Consider the following 11,903-nt stretch of genomic DNA (forward strand, 5'->3'; position numbering starts at 1 on the left):
CCTCCTTGTCAGAAAGATAAGTCTTAGATTCAACCTTTAAGCTTTCATTTAGACATAATGAAGCACTTGACATAAGGAATTTCTTCCTATTTCTTGGTTCTTTTGAAAAATAGATCTAATTGTAGTATGGTGTTAACATTTAGGGTCCCATTTCTGGCCATCACTCCCCATCTTCCAGTGAATATTGCCACCTGGCTGTGTTACCTAAAAGGATTATCTGCTCTCAGGTCAATGGGGAATACCTGAAGGCCTGCCAATTGTGGAGGATGCGGCCCAATGGGCTTTCCTCTGGGATAGAGCTTGCTCCCCCCATATTGTAGCATCTTTTCTTCTGATCTGTTTCCAGTCTCCCAGAAGCAGCTTGTAATGGTTAGTGGTGATGCAGATGCCACGAGGCTGTGCCCAGAGAAGGTTTAGCACCTTAATCACCTGAAACTAGACCCAGGCCCAGTAACTAAATCCTTAAAGGGAAAATAATACTGGTGGACACTGGGTTTCACCCAGGCATCACTGATAGGAAGGGCAAGGAAAGAGACCTAGGAGTCCAGAAAAGCCAGACTGTGGAAAAACAAGATTGATGTCGAGCATCCTCAACAAAAACAAATGACAAAAAAAAACAGACTCACCAACTCCAGAGGGGGCTTGACCACATCTAAGGGGACCCCTCTCCGATCACAGGTACAACACAAAGACAGGCTCAGTGACTTCAGGGGGAGCCTCAAACCCCCACCTCATCATTCCAGAGGAGATTCATTCTCTAGAGTGGACTGGAACCCTGGACTAGTCAACAGAGATTGCTCCCATTCACCAGTGTCTGGGCTGTGCAATCCAGACAAGACTCAATCTCCAGAGAGGACCTGAACCCCTGACTAGTCATCAGGGATTGCTCCCATTTCACCAGAGCCAAGCATTGGCCCTGCCTGAGTGGCCAGGTCATGCAATCCTTCTACTCAGAGGGGACTCTCACTTCCCTGAGCCAGGCTACCCCAAGATGGGACTCGAACCCTGAAGCCAGGCTTTAACAGGTGGATTTTATGAGACAACTTAAAGAAATAAATCTTATAGCCATGCCATGGGGTTGGCACCACTCACCTCCATTGAGAGATCCACAGAGCAAAGCACTCTGGGTCTCCCAAGGGGTCAACAAGATCAAGCTGGCAGCATGAGCACCACAAAGAGGCAAGTCCCACATTGGGCACCACTTTGTTACTGAAACCAAAATGGGTTCCCTCCTGGTGAGTTAAATCAGACTCTCCACCAGAAGTAGTAGTCTCACAAAGTAAGCTATATTTGCAGTAAATAGGAGACCATGAGGAATCATTTCCAGAGTCATGGTGTCCCCAAACAAAGGGAAGGAGGGACGTTTATTTCAGATGGGGGATGAATATTCAAAAGGGAGAGGTGAGTATCCTCTTGCACAGGCTCAGATGGAAAACATGCTTCCACACACACTGCAGCTGACGGTAATAAGGCGTAAGCCCCTCCTGGAGAGATCTTAGCATTAAAAATAAAGCAAAGGTCATAGGTGTACCTCTTGTGGTGAGGACTGATCTGGTCCCAGGAGGTTGGTGATGGCATCTCCTTAACATAACAAAAGGAAAAAATATTTGGAAAAAGAGTTAGATGTTTCTAAACCCACTCTTGAGTCCCTCAGGATAACTAGTCAGTGATAAGGGCGGGTCTATGTCAGTTCATACAGTGTCTCTGTGAACTCAAGGGAGGACTCTGTGAGGTCAGAGGGCATCTTGTAAGGTCAGGCGAGGACTCTGTGTGGTCAGGGGAGGACTCTGTGAGGTCAGAGGGCACATATGTGAGGTCAGGGGAGGTATCTGTGAGATCAGGGGTGCTCTCCCTGAGTTTGGAGGGGGGGTCTCTATGAGGTAGGTGGGTGTCTCTGTGAGGTCAGATTGGGTTTCTGTGAGATAAGAGAGGTTGTCTCTGATGTCATGGGAGGTCCATGTGGCCAGGGGAGGTCTCTGTGAGGTCTGATTGGGTCTCTCTGAAGTCAGGGGAGGCTCTGTGAGGTCAGCAAGTGTCTCTATTAGATCTCTGTGAGGTCAGAACAGGTATCTGTGAGGTCAAGGGTGGTCTCTGTGAGGACAGATGTCTCTGTGTGATCATGGGCAGTCTCTTATGTCAGGGGAGGTCTCTGTGTGGTCAAGCAGGTCTCTGAGTTCAGGGTTGTCTCTGTGAGGTAAGAGTTCTGTAGGGGAGGAAGACATTTCCTCTACCCACTCTGGGTCCTTCTGGCCAGACAACGAATTAAATTCACATGAGACAGAATAACAGGAGAAAATTAAACAAAGCTTTACAGCATGTATACATGGGAGAGACCCAGAAAAACTGAGTAACTCACCAAAATAGCTGAAGCCACCACCTTAAATACCGTCTTCAGCTAAAGACAAAGGAGGATGTTGGGGGTGGGGGGAGTGAGTTATGGGAGATTATCAGAAAAGCACAGTAAACAAGAGTAAGGTTATTATGCAGATTTAAGTCCTTGCCTTCTGCATTGATAAGAGTTTCTAGAGATAATGTCATCTTCCCTTCTTCCTGGTACAGAGAGGGAGATGCCTTTACAGATGGGTAAGTAAATTCTACTTTTCAGAGTTTCTCTCATGTCTGCAGTTTTTAAAAGTAACCAGCCCAAAATAATCCTCATGCCAAAGAGGCATATCTTGGGGTGGCCAATTCCAGTCCCTCACAGTTCTCTGTGTCTTCAGGGGAGGTCTCTGTGAAGTCAGACCAGGCTCTGTGTGGTAAGGTCAGCTATCTGTGAGGTCAGAGTGGGTATCTGTGAGGTCATGGGAGGTCTCTGAGATCAAGGAGATCTCTGAGTTCAGGCAGGCCTCTGTGAGTTCAGGGGAGGTCTCTCTGAGGTAAAAGTTGGTCTCCATAGGTCAGAGAAGGTCTCTGTGAGGTCAGAAGAGTGTCTTTCTGAGGTCAGGGGAGGTTCTTGAGGACAGGGAGGTGTCTGTGATGTCAGGCAAGGTCTCTGTGAGAGAGGGGAGTTCTATCTGAGGTCAGGGGAGATGTCTGTGAGATCGGGGGATCTCTGAGATCAGGGAATGTCTCAGAGTGCAGGGAGGTCTCTCTGTGTTCAGAGCAAGTCTCTGAGGTCGGAGAGGCCTCTGTGAGGATAGAGGTGGTCTCTTTGAGGTCACTGGAGGTCTCTGTGAGATAATGTGAGGTCTCTGTGAGGTCAGAGCAGTCTCTGTGACATCAGTGGATGTCTCTGTGACCTCACACAGGTCTCTGATGTCAGGGAGGTGTCTTTGAGATCAGAGAGGTCTCTTTGTGCTCACTAGATGTCTCTGAGTTTAGCGGAGTTCTCTGATGCCACTGAGGTCTCTGAGGTCAGGGAGGTCTCTATGAGTTCAGGAGAGTGCCGTCAAAGGCGGTCTTTTAGATCAGGGGAGGTCTCTCTGAGATCAAAAGCAGTCTATCTGGGGCCAGCCCGGTGGCACAGAAGTTAAGTTCAGACTTTCTGCTTCAGCTGCCTGGGGTTTGCCAGTTCCGATCCCAGGTGCAGACATGGCACCACTTGGCAAACCATGCTGTGGTAGGTGTCCCACATATAAAGTAGAGGAAGATGGGCATGGATGTTAGCTCATGGCCAGTTTGCCTCAGCAAAAAGAGGAGGATTGGCAGCAGATGTTAGCTCAGGGCTAATCTTCCTCAAAAAAAAAGCAGTCTATCTGAGTTCACAGGACTTCTCTGTTAGCTCAGAGGATGTCACTGTGAGGTGATATGAGGTCTCTGTGGGGTCAGAGGGGATATCTGTGAAGTCAGGGTTCATCTATGTGAGGTCTGGGGAGGTCTCAGTGTGTCAGAAGGGGTCATCGCCAGGGCAGAGGAGGTATGTGTATGGTCAGCAGGGGCATCTGCAAGGTCAGAGGAGGCCTCAGGGAGGTCAGAGGGCACTCTGTGAGGTCAGGGGAGGCCTATGTGAGGTCAGGGCAGGCCTCTGTGAGATCAAGGAGGTCTCTGTGAGGTCATAGAAGGTCTCTACGATAGAAGGGGTTGAGTTTGTGAGGTCAGCTTGAGCCTCTTTGAGGTCAGGGGAGCTCTCTATTGGTGAGAAGGGGTCTCTGTCAGGTCACAGGGGGTCTCTGTGAGGTAGGGATGTCTCTTTGAGGTCAGAGTGGGTCTCTATAAGCTCAGGAGAGGTCTCTGTGAGGCCAGAGGGGAACTCTGGGGGAAATGAGAGGTCTCTGTGAGGTCATGGGAGTTCTTTGTGAGGTCATGGAGGTCTCTGTGTGGTCCAGGAGTTCTCTTTGAGGTTAGGGGAAGTCTCTGTGAAGTAAGAGGGGGTCTTTGTGAGATAAGGGGAGGTCTCTGTGAGGTCAGGCATGGTCTCTCTTAGTTCAAAAGGCATCTCTGTTAGGTTAGGGAGGTCTCTGTGAGATTATTGATGTCTCTGTGTGGTCAGAGGGTGTCTCTGATTGGTCACGGGAGATCTGTGTGATATCAGGGGAAGTCTCTGTGATGCTTGAGTGTGTCTCTGTGAGGTCAGGGGAGGAATCTGTGGGTTCACTGAGGCCTCTGTGAGGTCAGGAGAGGTCTCTTTGAGCTCAGAGAGGTCTCTCTGAATTCAAGGAAATGTCTGAGGTCAATGGAGCTATCTGTGAATACATGGAAGTCTGTGAGGTCTCTGTGATGTCAGATGATGTCTCTGAGTTCAGGGCAGGTCTCTGTGAGATCAGGGGAGGTCTCTATGAGGTCAGGCAGGTCTGAGTTGAGGGAGGTCACTGAGGTCAGATTATGTCTCTGTGAGGTCAGAGTGGGATTCCATGAGGTCAGGGACTTTCTCTGTGAGTTCAGAGCAGTCACTGTGAGGTCAGAGGTGGTCTCTGTGAGGTCAGGGGAGGTCTCTGTCAGTTCAGATGCTGTCAATTTGAAGTCCCTGGAGGTGTATGTAAGGTCAGAAGTAGTCTCTGAGAGTTAGGGATGGTCTCTGTTAGGGCTGAGCGGTCTCTGTGACATCACTGGAGGTCTCTGTGACATCATGGTAGGTCTTTGTGACATCAGTAAGATCTCTTTTAGGACAGAGGGGATCTCTGTGATATCAGGGGTGATCTCTGTGAGGTAAGGGAAGTCACAGTGAGGTCAGAGGGGTTCTCTGTGAGGTCATGGGAGGTCTCTGTTAGGTAAAGGGAGTACTTTGTGAGGTCTGGGAGGTCTCTGTGTGGTCCAGGAGTTCTTTGTGAGGTCAGAGGGGATCTCTATGAGGTCAGTGTAGATCTCTGTCAGGTCAGGGGAGGTCTCTATGAGGTCAGTGGAGGACTCTGTGACATGAGAGTAGGTCTCTTTGAGGTCACAGGAGGGCTCTTTGAGGACAGAGGGGATCTCTGTGTGGTCATGGGAGCCCTCTGTGAGGTCTGAGTGGTCTCTGTGACATCATGGGAGATCTGAGGTCTGAAGGGTTCTCTGTAAGATCATGGTAGGTCTCTGTGTGGTCAGAGGGTTTCTTTGTGAGGTCATAGGAGATCCAGGTGTGGTCAGATGGGGTGTCTCAGGTGGCAGGGAAGGCCTCTGAAGTCAGAGGGGTTCTCTCTGAGGTCAGGGGATGTCTATGAGGACAGGGAGGTCTCTGTGAGGTCAGGATAGGTCTCTCTGAATTCAGAGGGCATCTCTTGGGTGAGGGGAGGTCTCTGTGAGGTCAGAAGGTCCATCTCCCCACCACAGCCAAGAAAATCAACCCTCCTCAGGAGTGAGAGTCAGGCAGACCCCTGGGTGAGGTCAGGGAAGTGGGGAGGGAGCGGTGCACCTGCCTTCCTTTCCTCAGGTCCTTAAGATTCTGGATGCCTGGGTCACAGCTGCCACAGCCAAATGTCTGGCTGCCCCCACAAGCTTTTCTCCTGCCACCACCCTACAAGGCTCAGGGGAGGTCAGACAGGGCAGTGAAAGGCAGTTTCCCAGCATCATCTGTGGCCTCCAACCCGGACCTGGGTGCAGGGGGATAGGACCCGATGGAGAAGGTGGGGCAGGACAAAATTCGTGTAGAAGATCCCTGAGGGCTGCTCCAGGTGATGATGTTGGCCACCACCCATCTCTGGACCCTGAGGCAGCTCCCTCCCCCAGACGTGGCCAGAGGTGGCCCATTCCATTGTGCCACTGCCCAGGGATCTCTGACTCTCCCAGGACAGCCCAGGCAACTCTGGAATGACCCCCTCACCGCATGCATCCCTCAGGCCAAGGCCAAGACCAAGTCTGGCATCCTCCCTGGGGAGCCCAGGCAGGGCAGGCAAGGACCTGGATGTGGTGGGCAGCAGCTTCCAGGTTGGGCACACGAGAAGTTGGGCAGGCAGCTTCTTCCTCTGACAGGGCTGATGACCCTTCCCAGAAAACTTTCTGGACCCAGGGCTCTTTCCTTCCTAGTAGTCCCACGGACACCATCTTGGCCTGAGGGGCTGCGTTGGCTGGCCCTCTTTGGGAAAATCGGCAAGCTATGGGGTTCTCCTCTCCCTCTGCCCCAGAGTGGCATGCAGGTGGGTCCTGCCAGTGCAAGCACTTACCTGGGGGGATGCCCCATCCGTTACCTAGGTGGCCAGTCTGCCATGCCACTCTTCTTTGCAAGGAGCTCCAGGCCTTCTGACATACTAGGCACAGTCTTCCCTCCTCCTGGGGTAGAAATGTTCAAAAGTGAACTAGGGTCCACCTTTCCTTCGCCTGTTTCTCACCTCCCCTTCTGACCTTCTGCTCAGGTGGCTGCTGGCCTTCTCACGGGGGAGGGCTTCTGGCCCTGTTTTCCAACAATGACTCGGGGAGGACACCCAGGCTGTCTCTGCCAGCTGACTCATTCCAGGCCTCAGTGACTGGTAGAAAAATCATGGCCCCACATCACAAAGGAAACTTTTGACTCCAGGAGGAGGAAAGGCCTTGTCTATTCAGAGTCCCAGAATGCCTTGCTCAGTAGTGTGGCACAGCAGACAGGCCACCTAGGGAGCAAATGGGGAGCCTCTCGTGCAAGCTTTTCCCACAGCAGCACTCACCCTCAACTCCAGGAGTCAGAAAAACCTGATGTCCTGCTGCCTGGGGCACTACCCTTGGCAGAAATCCTAGAATAAGGGCAGACAGACACCCTGTCCTGGCTCTCTCCCTGAGTGCACAGCCACAGGGCAGAGGGGAGGTACACTCTGGCTTTCCTGCTTTCTTTCAGCTGTGTCTCACATCCGCTTCCCCCATTCTGCTCAGGTCACTGCTGCCTCCTTGGAAGAGGTTTTCCAGTCCTGTTTGCTCACAACTAACCCAGGAGGACAAGAAGATTCTCCCTGTGCCAGCCGGTTCATCTGCGTCCTCACTTATTGCACAAAAAAAACACAGCCTCTCATCACGAATGAACATTTCTGGCTTGAAATTAACTGCTTATAAATTAAGTATTCCTAAATCTCAGAAATATAATAGAAACTAACTCAAATGCTTTTCAAGTTTATGTGATCTAGGATGAATCTTTAGTAAACAAAAGCTAGCTGAAGATTGTTGGTGTAAATAAAAAACAGGCATGTCTCCAGAGTTGTTAGTTGGGCGTGATGCAAATGTGCAGCTTTTCTCTCTGCCTGGGTTCGAGTCAGGCAGGCTCATGCTGTCTCCGACACAAAGTTTGTCAGCAAGAAAGTAACAAGATGATGGTTGGCTATTTAATGTCTACTCCAAGCATGGTTGCTAAAAGTAAATTATTAAAATAAATGTAAATGAGATCAAAGTTTACACTAAGTTAAACTAAATAATGAATAGTCATTGAGTCCCTAAATCATTTTCCAAACAGGATAAAATACTAAAACATTAATTACTGAAGATAGGTTTATCTAAATTTGGCTTCCTATTGCAGAAAACTAATGATATTTGAGTCTATTAGTGAATGCGTTTTATGCCAGGCTGAGAAATTTTATACGAAAAACGGCAATGTTTCTAGAAATTTATAAAAGGTATTTTAAGTTTGTAAAGACGCAAAATGCTAATATAGTTCACAATTGCTTACTTTTTAATTTTTACCAGGAATTGGGGATTCTAAGGGTTAAGAATTCTAATATATGTAACTAAAACTACAAGAAATAAAAAGAGAAACACCCCTGTATGCAAGGGGAGTAGGATGTGTTTTCGGTAAAAGAAGGTATAAGGACTGGAAATGCATTTTATTGAGGGAAAAGAAAATAATTTTGTCTTAAAGAGAGGCTGGTTATTGCAGAATGGGAAAGCGGAAAACATAGGACAAAAGCTAAATGTAAAAAGAAAGCTGTAGAAGGTTTATGGAAAAGAATATTGAGAAAAGAATTTTAATGTGTGGTCAAGCTGGGTAAGATTACAATGAATTTATTAAAATGAGCTTTAATACTAAAATAAGATGATGCACAATTACAATGTGGCCTCCTCTTCTCTGGAAAGGACAAGGTTTTCTTGGGCTATTGTCTGCTCTTGATAACAGATTTGGAAAGCTTCTCTGCCTTTAAGTAATATGCTACAAAACAGAGATTTTGTGTTTTATCAAAATGATTTCTTGTGCTTTGTTTATTAGGTCTCTAATTTCTTAGGAAAACTTGAGTCTTAGTGTTGGAGTTGAGTTTTGCATACAGCCATGCGACCTTTTGTATTTGCCTTTGAAACCTGTTGCTGTTACTTTGGTCAAATAGATACTTAAGTATTATTTTATGCTGATCCGTGATCCTATTTTGTCAAGTGTCCAAACCTTTTGATATTTTGACAAGCTTCCCAAAATATTCAAATTCTAAATAAACTTTTTTTCAGCCTGGATGTAACTTTGGGATTTTCTAAGTGGCACCTGAGACATCTCAAATGATTTATTCCCTCTCCTTATAAAAAGAGACATATTACACTAATTAGGCTTATTTGGTATGTCAAATTACATGAGAAACATGGTCAAATAAGCAATAATAAGTGTTTTTAGGTTTATTGTATGGGTGAATGTTACTAAAGTGTTGTAGAAATTGCATATAATTCCTAAAAATCTGATATGCCCTAATATAATGTTATTAATTGTAATTCTAGTCACTATCTAAAATGTATGTCACAAAAATTCCCAAATTTTCTTGTCAATTGTATTTACCTGTTGCCTTTTTTTAAAGTCTTTTGTCAGTTACACTCAGTTATTGTTTTACTCTGACACTTTTACAAATATGTTCCATTTTCAGAGATTCATGAAAAAGACTAAGTACCCTGGGATACACGTTTTGATAATTTTAAGATCATAACTCTGAACTGGGTGGGAATTTCTGGAACTCGAGTGGAAGGCTGATAGCTTTGACATTTTGTTTTCCAAATGTAAAGGACCCCTTTTTCTCCTCTACTTTAAGCTATCTATAACCTACAGCATTTTGGTAAAGTGTATCTTTGCAATAATGTTGAAACATTTATCTTTTTCCTCTTTGCCTGATCCTTCCAGAATTCAGGAACTTTTAAGTATTCTTTTTGTAATGATATATGTATTTGCATGGGTTCAGTGAAGATCTGTTCTCCTTGTAACAAAATGCAATTGGAAATATTGGTTACATTGCCAAAGCTTTGACTAGAGTGTTATGTTCAAGAAAGATGTACATAGACTCAGACCTGACTGACAGCTTTAAGAAACTGCTTGAAAATCCAGCATAGTACTTTGCTTACAAGGCTCCAGCAAAGCAATCTGTAAAAAGAGCTTTTGTGGTCAATCACTATCCTTTTTATATTTATATAAATAATCAAGCCCAGTTTAATACAAGCAGATTAGTTTTACTATGATTATCTTTAACGAAAACCAGGCTAATTGTAGAGGGAGAAATTATGTTTTCACCTGTGTAGATATTAAATTCCAGTCCTATTAATTGTTTTTAAGGTTTTATTATACCTGTAAGCTAAATTGGATCCTAAATTCTTCTAGTTTCCTTAAATATCTGGATATAATACTCCAAAGTGATGTTCCCAATTTTACTGCCCTTGAGACTCTTAGAAGGGATTATACCAGGCCATCCTCACTACCAGATGGCATCCAAACTTCAGGGACTAAAGACTTGGGTGCACCTCTCAGGGCTGAAGAAGGCTCCACCTGACAGCTGGTCCTGTACAAACCCTGGGGATCTCTGAATCAAATTGGCTAGGAAGAGAAGCAGCTGACATCTGAGGCAGACAGCTTTCCCAAGATGACCGGGTCAGACCTGTATACCCTCATGCCACTGTTGTTTCTTATTTATTTTCTCCCTCTGTTTCCTGGAAGAACAATGCCCTTGTTCACGTTTCCCAATCCCTTTCAAAAGAGGGAAGCTTCTCTGATCACTGGATTTGCCATCAAAACCTCTGTCTGTCCAAGACAGTAATGACCCCTTAGTTCACCCTATAAGTATTTTCACTGAGATTCCAGATGCTTTTTGTCTAAACTGCTCTGCTGGTCTATTTTGCCAAGTCAGGGTGCTATCCTCGCCTAAACTTGTCCTTGCTTTACTTTAATCCATCCTTGGGAGGAGAAAACAAGATGTTTTGAATGTTTTTATGAAAAATTTTGTGGGACCATCAATGTAAGCTGGATCATTTGCATATTTCTTAACATACCCATGTATTTAGGCAATCTCTCAGTATGTAACAACATAGTATCTGAGCCTTGGTTATATAATGTTAACTCCTCTGTGTCGATGAACGAGTCTATAGATGATATCACTTATGCCAGGACCTTCTGTACACTCCCTGGTTTATGTCATCTGTGGAGGTGTCAGTAATGGCCTTTATTCTTGAACAATTCATTGCTTTGACAGCTGGAGAATACAAGGACAGTGTGCCCTTGCTATATTCACTGTCCTGTTATCTCTGCATAATGAATCAGAGGGCTCTCATTGGTCTCTCCCATTGAAACTCCATAGTTCCTTTAAATGAGAACTTCCAGGAGGTCTACATGACTCTGGATTTGCCTCTGTGGGCAGAGCTTTCTTCGCATGGAAGAGAGTGAGTGCCAGAGAAAAAATGACCAGGAATCTCTCCCTGATACTAGCAGGACTGGCTGACTCCACAGCCAAAGCAATTTCAGCTCAGCAAAGGTTGCTTAACTCATTGGCCAAGGTAGTTCTGGATAATCACATAGCACTCGATTATCTACTTGCTGAGCAAGGAGTTGTCTGTACAGTGGTGAACACCTCCTGTTGCACTTTGACAAATTCTTCTGGGGAAGTAGAAACCCAATTACATAACATTAGAGAGCAAGCACATTGGCTACAATGAATTTCACTTAATCCATTGTCTTTTGATCTGTTCAGCTGGCTGCTTTCAGCTCTGGGCTCCTGATTTAGAACCATCCTGAAAACAAGCTTATAGTATTGCTCTTCATCTTATTCTGTATCCCTGTTGTGAAGTTCTGTACCCATTGCCTGTCTAACCTCTGCAAAAATGACATGCCTCATAAGGTGATCTTATCTCAGCCCTTTGAGATGAACTTAATTCCTATGACCTTGGAGAAATATAGGTTTTAGATGAGAAATTCCTGTGAGTTCCCCCTCCTAACCTTCCTCATTTCTCAAATGTGGCCTAAATAGTTTCCAATAACTATGTACTTTACCTCCAACATGGGACACGACAACGAGGAAAGGTTCTTCCTAGCACAGAGGGACAAAACCACTGCATGCAGAGAATGCAACTGCTGATCAGTGATGCCTTTGGAGAAAGATCTTGATCAAAAGGGGAAATGTGGGAATTAATAAGAGAAACCTTAACTAAACTGGAGTCAGGAAGGCCTGGAGGACTCCAACTAGATGACATTCTGGAAAGGCAAAACTATGGAGACAATAAAAAGATCAGTGAGGCCAGCAGAGAGGGAGGGATGAAGAGGTGGAGCGCAGGGGAGCTTTAGGGCAGTGAAACTATCCTGTATGATACTGTAATGGAGGATATATCGCATTATATATTTGTCCAAACCCATGGAATGTACAGCACAA

General features: G+C 45.9%; 1 long non-coding RNA gene across 2 annotated transcripts; it reads right to left on the reverse strand.

Annotated features, from left to right (window-relative positions):
* Positions 1-1,249: 1,249 nt before the first annotated feature.
* LOC139075378 (uncharacterized) lies at positions 1,250-7,046 on the reverse strand. 2 transcript variants are annotated; one of them, XR_011525753.1, is made up of 3 exons: positions 6,993-7,046; positions 6,516-6,621; positions 1,250-1,581 (listed from the first exon to the last, which is right to left on the reverse strand). It is a non-coding gene; the product is annotated as an uncharacterized lncRNA (long non-coding RNA). The 2 variants fall into 2 exon arrangements; XR_011525754.1 differs by lacking the exon at positions 6,993-7,046 and adding an exon at positions 6,694-6,981.
* Positions 7,047-11,903: the final 4,857 nt, after the last annotated feature.

Source organism: Equus przewalskii, chromosome 13 (assembly GCF_037783145.1).
Source record: "Equus przewalskii isolate Varuska chromosome 13, EquPr2, whole genome shotgun sequence".
NCBI classification, from domain to species: Eukaryota; Metazoa; Chordata; class Mammalia; order Perissodactyla; family Equidae; genus Equus; species Equus przewalskii.